Source organism: Peromyscus eremicus, chromosome 18, assembly GCF_949786415.1.
Source record: "Peromyscus eremicus chromosome 18, PerEre_H2_v1, whole genome shotgun sequence".
NCBI lineage: Eukaryota > Metazoa > Chordata > Mammalia > Rodentia > Cricetidae > Peromyscus > Peromyscus eremicus.
Window position 1 is genome coordinate 41,084,406 of NC_081434.1, and position 19,142 is coordinate 41,103,547.

Here is a 19,142-nt window from a genome sequence, read left to right on the forward strand (position 1 = left end):
GGGGTGCTGGTGGTGGGGTTGGTACATGCCTGCCTCTTGTCCAAGGGAAGTAAGGCAGGGAAAAGACAGACTCCATCCCAACAGGCTGAGACTGTTTATTGGAACAGCAAGGGCCTCAGCCTTGCCTTGTAGTGGTAGTAGTGTGCTCAGTAGGGGAGTTGCAGTGTTGACTCTGGGCCGGTTATGGTTTTATCAAAACGAGCAGCAGGGCTCGGGGAGTGGGTTGGGACGGTGGTGGTGGTCCAGTAGGCTCCCAGCCAGCAGAGGGTTCCTTGACCAGGGTTGGGGGAGTAGAACGTCTGCAAGTCAAACTAAGTTTAGCCCAACATATCCCAACTCGGAAGGGATATGAACTGAGCTAGAGAAGGTTCAGGGCAGGGAATTTTATAGGTGGGTCTTCATAGGGGTTGGGGATAAGGTTATTTCTGGAAGGACTTTCTTGCCATTTGGGGGCAAAGATCTATGATTTGGGAGGTGGAGGTGACCCATAGAGGTGGTATCTATGTCAGTCAGTGGTTGTTACCCATTTCTGCCATGAGAATTCTGCAACCCTCTGGCCAGTGAAAGTTGGTAGAGTCTTGGTTAGGAAGTTGGTGAATCTGAAAAGTTGGGAACAAAATATGAAAACGAGCAAGATGATAACTATTGGGCCTATCAGTGGGGTGATCCATGACTTTCAAGTAGTGTTAAGTATTCTTTCAGAAAGATTTTCTTTTTTATTCTTTCTAGCAGTGGTCTAGCATTTTCCTGTACTAGACCTGATTGATGCATAAAAGTCTTTTCTCCAAGTCTCCTGGTGACTCTGTCCTTACTATGGGAGGCCAGCTCCTACCTTTTCCAGGGTTCCTATGAGGAGGAGAGAGGAATAAGGAACTTGTAGATAGGCCTAGCCGAGAAGAGGCAAAAGAGAAATGCAGGCTAGCTTTGGGAGGTCCTGGATCAATATCTCACTAGCCCAGAACCTTATTCAAAAGGGCTATTTATAACAATGCCAAGGGGTGAGGCAAAAGACTTCCCTCTTGCTAGATACAGTCAAATGTAGACCCTTCCAAATTCCTGGTACCCAGGCCTGTGGTACAGTCATCTTTTTTTTTGAGACAAGGTCAGTCATCCTCTTAGGCAGTTTTGCTGGGTAAAGCAAGCTCAGATTTCACTAGGAAACTTCTGTGGACTCCCACACCTTCCCTGTATCCTTTCAGTTTGACTTGCCTCATCTTTTCCTGCTTAGCTATTGGCCAGTCAGTTCTTTATTAACAGTGAGAGTAACGTGTTTTCACAGTGTACAAAAAGGATGTGGAGAGAAGCAAGATGAATATGCTGTGAGAAAGAAGTTACCACCACATGGCAGAGCATAGATAAGAAATATGGGTTAATTAAGTTGTAAGAGCTAGTTAGTAACAAGCCTAAACTATAGGCAAGCATTTATAATTAATAAGTCTCTGTGTGGTTATTTGGGAGCTGGCTGGTGGGACAAAAACCCCCACCCATACCCCCCAACCCCCAGTGAACCCCAATTCTAGCTATCTCCCACTATTCTCTCTCCGTCCCTCCCATTCCCTGACCCCTCCTGTTCTCATCCCCACTCACCCCCAGTCCACCCACAAAATCTATTTCCCCTTCCCAGGGAGATCCATGCTTCCTCCCTTGAGCCCTCCTTGTTACTTAGCCTCTCTGGGTCTGTGGATTGTAGCATGGTTGTCCTTTACTTGACAGCTAATGTCCCCTTGTGAGTACATACCACGTTTGTCTTTCTGGGTCTGGATTACCTCAGGATGATTTTTTTTTTTTATAGTTCCATCCATTTGCCTGTAAGTTTCTTTGATGTCATTGTTCATTGGTTTTTACTGCTGAGTAATACTCCATTGTGTAAATATACCACATTTTCTTTACCCATTCTTTGAGAAACATCTAGGTTGTTTCCAGGTTCTGGCTATTATGAATATAGTCACAATGAACATAATTGAGCAAGTGTCCTTGTGGTAAGATGGAGCATCCTTTGGGTATATGTCTAATAGTGGTATAGCTGGGTCTTGAGGTAGATTGAGTCCCAATTTTCTGAAAATCCAACACATTGATTTCCAGAGTGGCTGTACAAGCTTTCATTCCCACCAGCAGTGGAGGAATGTTTCCCTTGCTCCACATCCTCTCCCACATAAGCTGTCATTTGTGTTTTTTTTTTAAAGATTTATTTATTTATTTATTATGTATACAGTGTTCTGCCTGCATGTATGCTTGCATGCCGGAAGAGGGCACCAGATCTTATTACAGATGGTTGTGAGCAGCCAGTGCTCTTAACTTCTGAGCCATCTCTCCAGCCAGTCATTTGTGTTTTTAATCTTGGCCATTCTGACAGGTGTAAGATGGAATCTCAGAGTTGTTTTGATTTGGATTTCCCTGGTGGCTAAGGATGTTGAACATTTTTTTTTTTTAAGTGTTTCTCGGCTATTTGAGATTCCTCTGTTAAGAAGTCTCTGTTTAGATCTGTACCCATTTTTTAAATGGATTATTTGGTTCTTTGATGTCTAGTTTTTTGAGTTCTCTATATATATTGGAAATCATCCCTCTGTCAGATTGGGGATGGTGAAGATCTTTTCCCATTCTGTAGTCTGCTTTTTGTCCTATTGATGGTGTCCTTTGCCTTCCAGAAGCTTTTCAATTTTCATCAAGTCTCATTATTAGTTTTGATCTCACTGTCTGTGCTCAGTGTTCTGTTCAGGAAAGTGTCTTCTGGGCCCGGTGAGTTCAAGGCTTTTCCCTACTTTCTCCTCTATCAGGTTCAGTGTATCTTCTATCAGTTCAGGAGGGTTGAGATCGGATGTGTGAGGGGTTGGGTGGAGGGAGGAGCTGAATAGGTCAAGTGGGAGGGCAGATTTCCTGTCAAAGACATTGTGGTGGAGGGGTAGAAGCCGGAAGGGGAGCAGGGGCGGATGGAGAAACACAAGGCGGTTTGGGTGGGGCTGTTGGGTATGACTGGCTTGTTTCCTCATCATCCAAAGATGGAGGGGCTTCCTTCCTCAGGAGGCAGGGAGATGAGATTGCCCAACTTCTAAGAGAGGGAAAACAGCAGACAGTAGAGGACAATAGCAGAAAATGTGTTGGACCCAAATGTTTTATGCTTAGTGTGAGATTTTCATGGTTTGTTAGGCTATAGCCATAAGCCCACACATGACTCTGGACAGAGATCAGTGTTTGGGAGCCATTCCTGGGTTCCACCTTCTGTGGGGTCAGCGCTTACATGGAGCCACTGGGCAAACTGAAAGGAAAACGACATGCCTCCCTAACTGGACAAAGAAAGGGAAAGGGGGAGAGGGGTTCCAAGGCTCACCTCCGAAGGGACCTGAAAACACAAAACACTGAGGGGCCAACTCACCCAACAATCACCGAGCATGGGATCCCGAACTGCACCATGGAGGGAAGGGGACATCCAGAGGAAGAATGACAGGGTATGCACCAGACCTAGGAACTTCTGATGCAGTACCAATAGCAAAGGGCAAAAACCGGGACCCATAAAGATCGCAGCAACCAAAAAATTGACTCTAACCAACATGGGGTCAATACCAATGCTTGCATGGGTACCAGCCCCACATTTGTGCGCCAGTTGTTACGGGCTGAACCACGTGAACACCTTTTTGGGGAGAGGGAGAGAAGGCGTGGATTCAGTGACGCAGACACCAGGAGTCAGGTGAGAAGCAATCGGCAGACTCCTTTATTGCTGGTGTGGGGCAAGCCTAAATACTCCCTCCTGGCACTCCATTGGCTATCAGCCATTTCCTTGGCTGTGTTGGCTTCTCATTGGCCTCATCAATCAGAAGTTCGTAGGTCACCGAGCGCAGCAGTAGACTCCAGGTTGGCTTAAGGGAAGTTGTTATTGGGTATGCTTATGCGAACCGCCAAGGCTTTGTTGGCCCTGCCAGCCCAACTGGCTTTTTTCTCCTCACTAGATACCAACTGCACCAGGACCATAGACTCAGACATGGCCCTCTACAGTAGCTTGGACCCAGATGTTACCATGGCCCCTGTGGCAGCGCAGTTTACCCAGATTAGTATGGTCCCAGTAACAGCATGGCTATCAGATACCAACATGGCCTCAGGTGACTGACTAGGTCCTGGGCATCTGCATGACCCTCCCCAGCCAAAGGTGCCATGGATATCAACTCCTTGGCTGCTGTGTGGACATAGATCCATGCATGGCCCCCAGCAACAGCTTGGGCATAGATGATACCACGACCCTACATGGCAGCACAGGCCACTCAGATCAGCATGGCTCCAGCAGCAGCATGGCCCTCAGATACCAACAACCTATAGGTTGTGGCCTAGACCCTGGGCATCTGTTTGACCTTTGGTAGCAATAGAGGCTACGGAGTTCCAACACAGACTTGGCTATAGTAGGACCATGGACCCAGAGCTGGCAGCAGCCGGGCTTGTATGTCGCCAAGGCTCCAGATGGCAGTACAGGCCACTGACATCAACATGACCCTAGTGGCAACATGGTCCCTGAATGACAACATGGCCCCAGGTGGCAGCCCAGACTTGGCATCTGTGTGGCCTTTGGTAGTAATATAGTCCATGGTAACAGGAGCCGAGGACATCAACGCAGTCCTTGGCTGTAGTAAGGCCATGGACCCAGACGTGGCCCTCAGCTGCAGCTCTACTCAGGATGTCACTATGGCCCCATGTGGCAGTACAGGCCACCCAGATCATTATGGCCCCAGAGGCAGCATGGTCTTCAGACACTATCTTGAACTCAGGTGGTTGACCTTACCCCAGAATCTGCATAGACTTCAGTGACAAACTGAAGCCATGGACATCAACACAGACCCTGTGTGCTGCAGGGCCACGGTCCCAAACATGGCCCAGGCCTGGACATCATCATGGCTCTGGGTGGAAGTGCGGCTACTCAAATTGACATGACCCCACCAGTGACGGGGCCCTCAGAAAGCAACGTGGCCACAGGTGGCGGCCCAGACCTGGCATCTGCGTGGCCTTTGGTGGCAATATGGGCCATGGACATTAACAGGCCCTGGTTGCAGTAGGACCATGGACCCAGACAAGGCCCTCAACCTCAGCCCGAGGCCCAGAAGTCATCATGACCCCAAGTGGCCACCCAGATCCGCATGGAACAGATGCAACATGGTTCTTGGATACAAACATGGCCTTAGGTGGCTGGCCAGACCCTAGGTATTTGGTAGTAACCACAGCCAAGGACATCAACCATGATGGTAGGCCACCCATATTAGTCTGCTCCTTCCTCACTGCCTTCACTTCTTCTGTTCCACAGCACATGAACCATTCCACTTCTCTTTTCCGTTTATCCACCACACATTTGCTCATCACAATGGACCTATGAATGTCTTCAGCCAGCCAAGGGTGGCCTGTGGGTGGTTTCCATCTGTGGCATGTTTATTGTTTTGATTATTAATGTGGCAAGGGAATTTTCTTTTCTGGTCCAATCTATTTGGTGTTCTGGAAGCTGCTTATACCTTTATAGGCATGTCCTTTAGGTTAGGAAAGTCTTTTCTGATTTTGTTAAAATATTTTCTGTGCTTTTGAGCTGAGAGTCTTTCCTCCTTCTATTCCTATTATTCTTAGGTTTTGTTTTTTCATAGTATCCCAGATTTCCTGGATGTTTTGTGTCAGGAATTTTTTAGATTTAATGTTTTCTTTGTCCAGTGTATCAGTTTCTTCAATTGTGTCTCCTGCGCCTGAGATTTTTCTCTCCATCACATGTATTCTCTTGGTGATGCTTGCATCTGTAGTTCTGTTTGCCTGCCTAGATTTTTCCATCTCCAGGATTCTCTCAGTTTGTGTTTTCTTTATTGCTTGTGTTTCCACTTTCAGGTCTTGAACAGTTTTATTCATTTCCTTCACCTGTTTGTTTTGTCTCGGCTTTAAGGGATTTTTTTTCATTTCCTACAATTGTGTTTTCCTTGAAGGAGTTACTCATTTCATACAACTTTGTGTTTTCCTGGATTTCTTTTTTTCTTCTTTCTCTTTACAGTATCTTCAATTTCATTAATTTGAAGTTCAAAACACAATTTTTAAAACACATGTCTGCTGATTATTTGGGAATTTCACTTCATGCACCTAAACCACACTTTCCAGTCCACTCATGTCTACCCTCTACCCCTGATACCTCCTCCCCTCTAAAAAAAGGAGAGAAAGAAAGGAAAATGCCAAGTTCAGTTTGTGCAGTTTGTGTTGTCCATATACTCACTGGAGCATGGTCAAACTCCTAGTCTCCAGCCCCCTAAAGAAACTGAGTCTTCCAACTGCTCCCGGCCAGAAGCCATCTGCTGTGGAGAGCTGCACTTCAGCATCCTTACCACAGTTTTTAAGAAGTTACCTTGGATGACTTTCTTTTTAGGCTGTTCCTTTTTTGGGGGGGGCGGGGTTTGTCAGGTGGGGATAGGAGTCGTCACAGAAACCTCCTTTGTTCTTTCTTTTCAACTATGTGTGTGTAGTCATCAGTACCACTGCAAAAGTAGCTTCTTTGCCTCTCACAGTCAGCGGGAACGCTTGGATCCTGGGCCTCTACATGGTTTCTGGCAATAGTATGCACCACAGATATCCACATGGTCTTCAGCATCAGCACATGCCAAGGACTACTGCCTGGTTTCTGTCAGCAGCACTGACCACATACATCAACATGGCCCTCTGCTGAAGCACAGGCTATGTCCACCATCATGTACACCCTCAGTAGCAGCACAGACCAAGGTCATCAACATCACCTCCAGGGCAAAACAGGACGTGGACACCAACATGGACTCTGGTGGCAGCTTGTCCCATGGATACCAACCTAGCCTCAGATGGCAGCACAGACCACAGACGGATCTCATAACATCAACAAGGTTCCAGGCAGCACAGACCCTGGACATCCTCACTGCCTTAGGTGGTAACATGGTCCATGTGCAACAAAATGGTCTCTAGCCGCATCAGGACCATGTGTCCAGACATGGCCCTTGACAGCAGCACAGCACTCGAGATCAACATGGCCTTGGATAACTGAATGGCCTTTGAATGGCCTTTGGTGGTCAATACAGCCCTCAGCTGCAGCAAGACCACAGTCCAAGCATAGCCCTGGGCAGCAGCATGGATCATGTATATCCACTTGTCCCTCAGGCTTCATCGTGGCCTGGGGTAGCAGTATGAACCACTGATATCAATATGGATTCCTGGGAAAGTACAGACCATGGTGGTCTTTTGAGGAGATCCTATCCGCAAAATGATCCATTTTTCTTGGACATCCTGTCACTGCTCAGAGCCAAGATGATTATGTGGCTGGCAGCTTGTTTGGGGGCTGAGTCTGCACTAGCTCCTGGCTGCTGCACACCAGTTCTGACCCTCCTGGGCAGTGACCTGTGTCTCCATTGACTGCTGCCTTCTTGCAACTGTTGCTGTTGTCATGTCTCTGGTCCACCCCTCTCTACTGTGAATGCACTGATTCGTTCCTCCACATATTCATTAGCTATAGTGTCATCGGACCCTACAGTTTGTCACGTGGTATATTTTTTACCTAAACGGCTTTACATGCAAATACTCCCTGCAATGAATTGATGGTCTGGTTGAAAGGCACCTGGTTTCTAACACAACATCAGTACTGGATCATCACCAAGACTCCTCAGTTATTCTGCTGTTGCTCAGAGTCATGGTGATCTTACGTAGCTCTGGTTCTGCAAGACCAGCTTCCTTCATGTGCTCCAACATCTCATTCATGGAGTGGATATTGGGGTGGACTGACTCAAAACATTTCATTTGGACCTGGATGGTAGCTGAGTTGGTTGACCTGGGTGGGGACTGAGTGCCCTCGCATCACCTTGCTAGGCTGGTGGGGCTCATGACCTCATTATTACCCCATCCCCATTTTTCCCCTTCTGCTCACTGGGCTGGCAGTTCGTGGATGTCCTTAAAGGGATTTATTCATTTCCTCTTTAAGGACCTCTATCATCTTCATAAAATTGGTTTTAAGGTCATTTTCTTGTTCTTCAGCTGTGTTGGACTATTCAGGCTTTGCTATAGTAGGATAGTTAAACTCTGGTGATATATTGCCCTGGCTGTTGTTGATTGCATTCATTTGCTGGCCTCTAGGCATCTGGGTTTGGGGTAATTATAGGTTTAGGTGCCAATTTCTGAGTTTGTCTTTGTTGGATGAATGTTTTTTTCCCTTGGTTTCTGTTTCCTTTCTGGTCTTCTGGTCTTAGTGGCCTGTGATTCTGGTAGCTGTTGAGTCCTCTGGCCTAGTAGGGAGGCCAAATAGTACCAGGGATGAGGCTTATGAGATGCCCACCATTACTAGAAGGAAGGCTGCCCAGCAGACATGACCCCTGTTAAGGCCCGTGGGTGGAGACGAAATCATTGTAAATTTGGCCTGCCTGTAAAGTGTTAATTGGGAAATCATAGTTACCGGCAGACAAAGGGAGTTGGAGAGAGATGAAGTGGAGAGGTTTATTGTTGCTGGGTCCTAGTGGGTCCCTTGGGGGAAGAGTATAAGAAGGCATGGAGTCAATGGCACAGACATGGGAGTCAGGTAAAAGGCAACAGCCGACTCATTTATTCAGAAATGGAGAGAGCCTTATATACTCCCCTCTAAGAACCCCTGCTGCGTTGAGATCCAATGACATTGTGTGGTCATACCTCATTGGCTGGGCACAATCAGGACCTCTGACAGTGCCTGTTGCTAGGCCCTCAGGAAGACTCCAGGTTGGTTCATCTCTTGGCCTTTATAGGCCTTATCTTCCTACATATCCATCCTTTTCTATTTATTATGTGGGTGCTCAGTGGGAGCCAGAGTGCTTTGCTCAAGCCTTGTTGACCCTGCCTCAGGAGGACTTGGAATCAGACCGTACCTATCTTAGGTTGGCCTGTCAAACAAGCTCCTACCCGTCATTGACTACCAGCCCTCGAAGAGCATCATTCCTGGAGAGCTGCCAGGGTCCAGGGACTAGGCGATAGCCTTTTGAATTTCAGATAAACAGGTGTGCATAATCTCCTAATCTCCTGGGGAGCACAGTGAGAAGGATGCCTAAGAGCTAGTATCACCTGAAGAGTTGCTGCCTGCTGCTTTCACATACACTGCAGGAGACATTTAAGGGAATAAGGATTAACAATACTACCCTGCCAATTAAGGCATGTGTGAGCATACAGGAGGGATCAAATAGCCTTTCATATTATGCCAAACCTTTTAAAAAATGAAGAGTCAAAGGCCATAACCTCTGCCCTTCTTTGGTTTAACTTGAAAATGTTAGCTGTAATGAATAATATAGAAACTTAGTTGGCCTTAATATTATTAGCCAGCTCCCAGCATGCTAAACTAACATTTCTCACCTCAAGAGGCAAATAGTGGGGCTCTTCTTTATTCCTTGGGGCAAAACGGTCTATTGATACCTCTTAGCTGGGTTATGCATATGAGGTTCCCACACAGTAAAGGCAAAATGGTAACAATTCTGTGGCACCAGAGAAAATTGAAAAAAGCAATTCTTAATATTTAACACTGGTATGTAATAAGATGGAGGAATAGCACTAGTGTGGGGGAGGCCTGGCTGTGTATACCCCATTTTTTTCCCATTAGACCATTAACAAAGATCCTGCAGGGGGCTGTAGGTGTCCTGATTTCTTGGCAATAAGGCATGAAGGTATTATGTTTACTTTTGGATGGTTCTATGTGCCCTATTTTTAGCTGTTCTGAAACTAATTCCTTTAGGATTGACAGCTTAGGTTCAATTATAGGCTGCTGTTTCTGATGGTTTTAAAAATGATAAGCAGTGCTGGTTACCATGTGGAAAAGTCACAAGTCACGACAAAAACCCAGTTTCAGAGCTTTATTAGGAGGAGGGGAGGCAGAAGAACCAGGCCCTTGCAGGGAGACACGTACAGAGAGCAGAGAGAGGGAAAAAGAGATAGAGGGAACAGAAGAGAACAGAACGGGGGCGGGGGGGGGGGTTGTTGAGCGTCTGTGTCTGGCTCTTTAAGGGTTCTCGTGGACATGCACAAGTGGGCTTATGGAGCTATGCCACACATGCACAGATTGCGTGACCATGCCACACACGTAGCACACAATCACCAGTGCGCATTGATGATGTAAGACCCCTTGCCTAGCTCCTGAACTGTGCATGTGCAGGTGGAGCATGCAACATTCCATGCTTTTTTTTTTTTTTTTTAATTCCCAGTTTCTAATTTATTTTAGGAAATCATAAATGTTGAAAAGATTAGTTGGGAGGAAGATTGATGAGCTCAGTTTTCTCAGGGAACACCGAGGTTGTAGAAAGTCAACTGTGATTTATCATTTTTATATTGTTTGTACTTCGTGTTTTTTTTTTATAATTTAATATTACATATCAGCCACGGATTCCCTTGTACTCCTGTCTCCTGCCCCCCATTGACCCCAGCCCACCCCCCATTCCCATCTCCAAGCCAAAGACTCCCCTGGGGATTGAGTTCAACCTGGTAGATTCAGTTCAGGCAGGTCCAGTCTAAGTGGCCCTGCATAAGCCCCAGGTTTCAAACAGCCAGCTCATGCACTGAGGACAGGTCCCGGTCCCACTGCCTGGATGCCTCCCAAACAGTTCAAGCTAATCAACTGTCTCACTTATGCAGAGGGCTTGATCCAGTTGGGGGTTCCTCAGCTATTGGTTCATAGTTCATGTGTTTCCATTTGTTTGGATATTTGTCCCTGTGCTTTTTCCAATCTTGGTCTCAACAATTCTCACTCATACAAACCCTCCTCTTTCTTGCCAGTTGGATTCCTGGAGCTCCACCAGGTGCCTGGCCGTGGATCTCTGCATCCGGTTCCCTCAGTCATTGGATGAGATTTCTAGCATGACAATTAGGGTGTTTGGCCATCCTATCACCAGAGTAGGTCAGTTCGGGCTTTCTCTCGACCATTGCCAGTAGTCTATTGTGGAGGTATCTTTGTGGATTTCTGGGGACCTCTCTAGCACTTTGCTTCTTCCTATTCGGATGGGGTTTTCATTTATCATGGTCTCTTTTTTTTTTAATTTTTTTTAATTTTTCAAGACAGGGTTTCTCTGTGTAGCTTTGCGCTTTTCCTGGAGCTCGCTCTGTAGACCAGGCTGGCCTCGAACTCACAAAGATGAATTTCCCTCTTAGTACTGCTTTCATAGTGTCCCATAGGTTTGGATATGTGGTGTCTTCATTTTCGTTGATCTCTAGGAAGTCTTTAATTTCTTTGTTTATTTCTTCCTTAACCCATTGGTGATTCAGTTGGGTATTATTCAGTTTCCATGAGATTGTAGGTTTTCTGTAGTTTTTGTTGTTGTTGAAATCTAACTTTAGACCATGGTGGTCTGATAGAACACAGGAGGTTATTGCATTTGTTTTGTATCTGTTTAGATTTGTTTTGTGGCCAAGTATGTGGTCGATTTTAGAGAAGGTTCCATGGGGTGCTGAGAAGAAGGTATATTCTTTTTTGTTAGGATGGAATGTTCTGTAGATGTCTATTAAGTCCATTTGAGTCATGACATCAGTTAAGTCCTTTATTTCTCTGTTAAGTTTCGGTTTGGGAGATCTGTCCAGTGGTGAAAGTGGGGTGTTGAGGTCTCCCACTATTAATGTGTGGGGTTTTATATGTGATTTAAGCTTTAATAATGTTTCTTTTACATATGTGGTTACCCTTGTGTTTGGGGCATAAATGTTCAGAATTGAGACTTCATCTTGGTGGATCTTTCCTGTGATGATTATGTAATGCCCTTCTTGATCTCTTTTGATTGATTTTAGTTTGAAGTCTATTTTGCTGGATATCAGGATGGCTACACCCGCTTGTTTCTTAAGACCGTTTGATTGGAAAGTCTTTTCCCAGCCTTTTATTTTTAGGTAGTGTCTATCTTTGAATTTGAGATGTGTTTGTTGTATGCAGCAGAAAGATGGGTCCTGCTTTCGTATCCATTCTGTAAGCCTATGTCTGTTTATAGGTGAATTAAGTCCATTGATATTGAGGGATATTAATGTCCAGTGATTGTTCATTCCTGTTATTTTTTGGTGGTGATGTGTGTGTACTTTTCTTCGTTGGGGTTTACTGCTGTGGTCTATTGCCTGTGTTTTCAAGGGTGTATCTGACTTCCTTAGGTTGGAATTTTCCTTCTAGTGCTTTCTGTAGGGCTGGGTTTGTGGATAAATATTGTTTAAATCTGGCTTTGTCATGGAATGTCTTGTTCACTCCATCTATGATGTTTGAAAGTTTTGCTGGGTATATTAGTCTAGGCTGACATCCATGGTCTCTTAGTGTCTGCATTACATCTGTCCAGGACCTTCTGGCTTTCAAAGTCTCCATTGAGAAATCGGGTGTTATTCTGATAGGTTTGCCTTTATATGTCACTTGGCCTTTTTCCTTTGCTGCTCTTAATATTCTTTCTTTATTCTGTACGTTTAACTGTTTAATTATTATGTGGCGAGGGGACTTTTTTTGGGGGGTCTAGTCTATTTGGTGTTCTATAGGCTTCCTGTATCTTCATAGGCATTTCCTTCTTTAAGTTGGGAAAGTTTTCTTCTATGATCTTGTTGAATATATTTTCTGTGCCCTTGAGTTGGTATTCTTCTCCTCCTTCTACCCCTATTATTCGTAGGTTTGGTCTTTTCATGGTGTCCCAAATTTTGGACATTTTGGTTCATGACTTTGTTGGCTTTAGTGTTTTCTTTGACTGATGAATCTATTTCTTCTATTGTATCTTCAACGCTAGAGATCCTCTCTTCCATCTCTTGCATTCTGTTGATTATACTTGCATCTGAAGTTCCCAATCGTTTTCTCAGATTTTCTATTTCCAGCATTCCCTCTGTTTGTGTCTTCTTCATTTTTTCTATTTCCCTTTTCAGGTCTTGGACGGTTTCCTTCATTTGTTTCATTGATTTTTCTTGATTTTCTTTCAGTATTTTATTGTTCTCTTCCAGGACTTTATTGATTTCTTCTAATTTGTTTGCCCTTTTCTCTAGTTGTTTACAGCGTTCTTCACATTTTTTTGTCTTTTCCTCTACACGAGCCTCTAGCTTCTTCATGATGACATTCATAAGGCTATCTTCTTCTGCTTCTTCCAATTTCTGATGTTCAGGTCTAGGTGTTGGAGGAGGGCTAGGGCCTGGTGATGGTGTATTGCTATTCATTTTGTTGTATGTGTTTCTGCCTTGACGTCTGCCCATCTCCTTGTGGTTCATTCTTGGCCTTATCCGCACACTTGGTTCAGACAGAGCTGACAGATTCAGGAAGTCTCTCTCTCTTGTCCAGATGGGAGCTCTCTCGTCCAAATTGGAAGTCCGGGGGAGGATGGGAGCTCTCTTCTCTTTCTCTTTCTCTTTCTCTTTCTCTTTCTCTCTCTCTCTCTCTCTCTCTCTCTCTCTCTCTCTCTCTCTCTCTCTCTCTCTCTCTCTCTCTGTATCCTCCAGACGGGAAGTCCAGGGCAAGATGGGAGCTGGGGGCCGGCCTCTAAGTCTCAGGAAGAGGCTTGGGGCTCGGGCGGATGGGCGTGGGGGCAGGGCGTGGAGACTGGAGGGTCTCCCAGGGGTCTTGGAGAAGGGGATCCTTCCAGGTGGGGCTAGAAGGGAACCTGCCCGGTGGCCAGAACCTGGGGCCAAGTTGGACAGGTCTTCCCTGGAGTGGCTGGTGCCCAGGCATGGGGTCCGGGGCAAGCTAGGGCACTCACTTGTGCTTCAGAAGGGAAGTCCGGGGCAAGATGGGAGCTGGGGGCCGGCCTCTAAGTCTCAGGAAGAGGCTTGGGGCTCAGGCGGATGGCGTGGGGGCAGGGCGTGGAGACTGCAGGGTCTGTCAGGGGTCTTGGAGAAGGGGATCCTTCCAGGTGGGGCTAGAAGGGAACCTGCCGAGTGGCCAGAACCTGGGGCCAAGTTGGACAGGTCTTCCCCGGAGTGGCTGGTGCCCAGGGATGGGGTCCGGGCAAGCTAGGGCACTCACCTGTGCTTCAGAAGGGAAGTCCGGGGCAAGATGGGCTGACCTCAAGTTTTACTATAGAGCTATAGTAATAAAAACAACTTAGTATTGGCATAAAACTGACATGTGGACCAATCAATTGAATTGAAGACCCTGACATTAATCTGCATACCTATGAACACCTGATTTTTGACAAAGAAGCCAAACCTATACAATGGAAAAAGAAATCATGCTGTCATAACTGGATGTCAACATGTAGAAGGCTGCAAATAGATCCATATCTGTCACCGTGCACAAAACTCAAGTCCAAGTGGATCAAAGACCTCAACATAAATCCAGTTACACTGAACCTGGTAGAAGAGAAAGTAGAAGTAGTCTTGAATGAATTGGCACAGGAGACCACTTCCTAAATATAACACCAGTAGCACAGACACTGAGAGCAACAATTAAATTAATGGGACCTCCTGAAACTGAGATGCTTCTGTAAGGCAAAGGACATGGTAAATAAGACAAAATGGGAGCCTACAGAATGGGAAAAGATCTTCACCAACCCCACATCTGACAGAGGGCTGATCTAAAAAATATGTAAAGAATTCAGGAAACTAGACATCAAAATACTGAACAATCAAATTAAAAATGGAGTGCAGATCTAAACAGAGAATTCTCAACAGAAAAAACTCAAATGGCCAAAAGACAGTTAAGGAAATCTTCAGCATCCTTAGCCATCAGGAAAATACAAGTCAAAATGACCCTGAGATATCATCTTATACCTGTCAGAATGGCTAAGCTAAAAACACTGATAAAAACTTATGTTGGAGAGAATGCGGAGCAAGGGGAACACTCTTAGACTGTTGGTGGGAATGCAAATTTGTACAGCCACTTGGAAAATCAGTGTGGAGGTTTCTCAGAAAATTGGGAATCCATCTACCTCAAGAACCAGCTATACCACTCTTGGGTATATACCCAAGGAATGCTCAGTCATACTACAAGGATACATGCTCAACTATGTTCATAGCAGCATTATTTGTAATAGCAAGAACCTGGAAACAACCTAGAAGACCCTCAACTGAAGAGAAAATGTGGTACATATCCACAATGGAATAATATGCAGCAAAAACAGACAATGACATCATGAAGTTTTCATGTGGTACATATCCACAATGGAATAATATGCAGCAATAACAGACAATGACATCATGAAGTTTTCAGGCAAATGGATAGAACTAGAAAATGTCATCCTGAGTGAGGTAACCCAGACTCAGAAGGACAAACATGATATGTACTCACTCATAAGTGGATACTAGATGTAAAGCAAAGGATAAGCAGACTACAACCCACAGCTTCAGAGAAGCTAGGTAACAAGGTAGACCCTAAGAGGGACACATGGATCACCCTGGGAGGGAAAATAGATGAGATCTCTGTAACTAGAGTTTTCCTGCCTTGCCCACAGTCAGGACAAATCTGTCACCCGCCAGTTCCACAGCCGCTCAGACCCAACCAAGTAAACACAGAGACTTATATTGCTTACAAACTGTATGGCCGTGGCAGGCTTCTTGCTAACGGTATTTATATCTTAAATTAATTCATTTCCATAAATCTATACATTGCCACATGGCTCGTGGCTTACCAACATCTTCACATGCTGCTTGTCATGGCAGTGGCTGGCAGTGACTCCCTTCCTTAGCCTTCTGCTTCCCAGAATTCTCTTCTTTGCTTGGCCCGCCTATACTTCCTGCCTGGCCACTGGCCAATCAGTGTTTTATTTATACAGAAAAATATCCACAGCAGATCTCCATGAGTAAACTGGGGAGGAGGGGGGCGATGGAGGGTGGGGGGTTGGGGATGAGAAAATAAGGGAACAGGATGGTCGATCTGGAGCAGGGACATAGTGGAGGAGCAATGAGAGACCATGATAGAGGGAAAAATCATGAGGATAGGGTGTAACTGGGTGCTAGGGAAGTTCCCAGGACTCCATCAGGATGACCTAAGCTTAGATGACTAGCAATAGTGGAGAGGGTGTCTGAACTGTCTTAGTCCAGTAATCAGATTGGTGAATACCCTGTCATCATAGAGCCTTTATCCAGTAACTGATGGAAGCAGATCCAGAGATCCACAGCCGAACACCAGGCCAAACTCTGGGAGTCCAGTCAAAGAGAGAGAAGAGGATTCTATGAGTAAGGGGGCGTCAAGATCATGATGGGGAAACCTACAGAGACAACCAAATCAAACTAGAGGGAACTCATGAACTTTAGACCAACATCTATGGAGCCTCTGTGGGACTGGACCAGGCCCTCTGCATAATCAATACAGTTGTTTAGCTTGATCTGCTTAAGGAGCCCCCTGGCTGTAGTATCGGATCCATCCCTGGTGCATGGGCTGGTTTTTGGAGCTCACTACCTTTGGTGGTACACCTTGCACAGCCTTGATGCAATGCGAGGGGCTTGGACCTGCCTCTACTGAATGGACCAGTCTCTGCTGACTCCCCATGAGAGGCCTTACCTTGTTGGAGGAGGGAGTACGGGGTGGGTTGAAGGGAGAAATTCTGGAAAAGCGGGAGGAGGGAAGAGAGGGGGATCTGTAGTTGTTATATAAAATGAAAAAAATTCTTATAAAAAAAGAAACAAAAATATATGTATGAGAGAAGCAGTAAATTATGGCCAATTCAGGAGTTGTGCTTACAGAAGAGATGAAAATTAAATGGTTGTTTCATGAGGGACTTCAGGACTGGTGTGTGGCTCTCCAGCCTTTGCAGAGCTCCATGAAAGAAAGTGATCTTGTGGAAACAATTAACAGTTTAAGGGTAAAGTGTTGCATAACAATTTTCCTTACTATGACATGATATTCTTTTCTGTTATTTTTGAGACTATAATCACATTATTTTCTCTTTTCATTCATCCTTGTAAACCTTCCCTATATTCTTCCTTGCTCTCTTTCTAATTTATGACCTGCCGTTTCATTAATTGCTGTTATAAGCATATACATATATACACATATGTGTATATGCATGCAGTTATATATTCCTAAATGTAAACCAATCATTCTGTATAGCTAGAATATATGTTTTCAAGATTGATCATTTGATATTGAGTATCCAACTGATGTGCTCTTCCCTGGGTAGGGCTATTTCCTTAAGTCTCAGAAAGTTCTATGGAGGTTCACAATAACCAGCAATTTAAACTATGGCTGGGAAAGCTGAAACTTACAGGATTAACAAGGCCCTTCTACTCCCAAGGTTAAATAGGTAGTAACTAAGGAGAACTGAAGAAATGAGACACTCTGTCTCATTCAGCTGCAAACAAGTCATGCAGACACATTCAGAGTTCTAGTCTTCATGAGTCACCCATTCTAATGTGAGACTTTGTGATACCACACATTAAAGTTATTCATATTCTTATAATTAATTCCATACCTATTCTCCCGTATTAACCTCAATAAACTCATTAATTTGAGGGAATAGGAATTACACAGTCTTTCCTGGAAGGCAGACAGGTAAAGGGTAACTGATAAGTAATATAAATGGCCAACTTCTGGCTTCCTTTTTATTTTCCGTACTGAGACAAAGGCTTAGTAGGCTTTGTCTTCCACCAGCAGACTGCCTCTTCCAGCTGTCTGGTTCAGGACAGATAGGTATGTTCACAGTCAGTCCCGAACATGGTCACCTGAAGCTTCAGGTGATCACAGCTCTTGTGAGTGAGCAATGGCTTATGTCATGTCCAAAAGACAGCATGTCACAGCAGTTCCCCTCACGCTCAGTCAGGACACTTAGGGCCCATTTCCACGATGTTTCCTATGTCTAACAGAAGTGGTTAATCTACAGGTTCCATTTAGCAATGAGCATTCATGGTCACTTCAACATTCTAATGTTATGAGGCTGTGCATTCACTGATGCCCACTACCGAAAGAAGGACCTCTGACCAAGACTGAGAGCTGAAGAGATCTAGCTGTAGAAACAGAAATATTTACAAAGCAGTTGCTATTACACAAAATAACAATAGTAGCATCCTCTTAAGGGTTATGACCTGTCAAGCCAGTGACTTTTGACCAGGTACACAGTACTAGGTATTAATTCCTTCCTATAGTGCAGGCCTCACGAGATCAGAAGGAAGTTAATTCAACAGTGACTCCCATGTCACTATTGCACCAGTGATTTTCTCATATTCTGTAGCCACCACTTCAATTATGTTTGCTTATGCTGAAATAAAGAGTCATCATTTCATAAGATCCTATTTGTTGATTTTTGGCCTCATTTACTATTGGATGAGAGTCCTACTCAGAAATCCCTTACCTGTTCTTGGAAGTGGGAGTATTTTCTCTACTGTGACTTTTGACAATTTCAGGGTATCAGGTCTCATTTTGACATCTATGATGCATTTGGTGCAGAGCTTGCGTATGGTAGAAGATAAAGAGCAGAGTTTCATTTTCTGCATGCTGAAAACAATTTTTCATAATGACCATATCTGAGACAGTATCTCAAATGCCAACATACATGTGAGATACAAATATGTGTGCAAAGTTATACTAGGTACTCACAAGTGCATTCTGCTTACCAAGTGGACCACTTTGAGGGAACCAGCCATGCAGTAATATGAGGTCAAGCTCTGACCACTCAGAGTAAGGAAGGCATGGCAGCCACTTGCATTAAAATAAATTTGCAGCAGGAATTACAGCCTGGCTTAAAAGCTACAGATTATGTGGTCATTTTCTTGGGTCCCCAGACCCATTCTCACACTAGTAAAATAAAAAAAAAAAAATGGAAACACAGAAGAGGACAAATGATCCTTTGGTGATGAATAATATTTAGATTGCCCCGTAATTCCAGCTCTAAGTGTCTTTTTAATGATTACAATTTTCACCAAATCTAATTTTTTAATGCTGCATAGGAAGTGTAAAAAAGATCATATATGCTATGTTTATTGTAAAATAAAACATCCTGGGTACTGTGGATGCTATAATGATGGTTATAAATGAAAATTTAACAAAGACATACTAGCTGTGTCACTCCTGGGTGTGCCTACTTCTAAAAGTGAACTCACTATACTGAATCATGTATATGTGTGTATGTGGGTTTGTGTATAATTTTTATCACTGTGCTACCTACAACACAGATGATTTATGGAATGCGCTTAGAAGACCACCAATACACTAATGGATAAAGAAAGCATGTTATACATAAATAATGCAAGATAATTCAATAAAGAAAGAAAAACTATAGAAAAAATTAATTATATAATTCTCAAGAAAATTGTTACAACTATGT

At 44.5% G+C, this 19,142-nt stretch overlaps 1 long non-coding RNA gene across 1 annotated transcript; it reads right to left on the reverse strand.

The window, feature by feature from the left end:
- Positions 1-17,410: 17,410 nt before the first annotated feature.
- On the reverse strand, positions 17,411-18,528 carry LOC131894970 (uncharacterized). The gene is made up of 2 exons (XR_009375066.1): positions 18,171-18,528; positions 17,411-17,678 (listed from the first exon to the last, which is right to left on the reverse strand). It is a non-coding gene; the product is annotated as an uncharacterized LOC131894970 (long non-coding RNA).
- Positions 18,529-19,142: the final 614 nt, after the last annotated feature.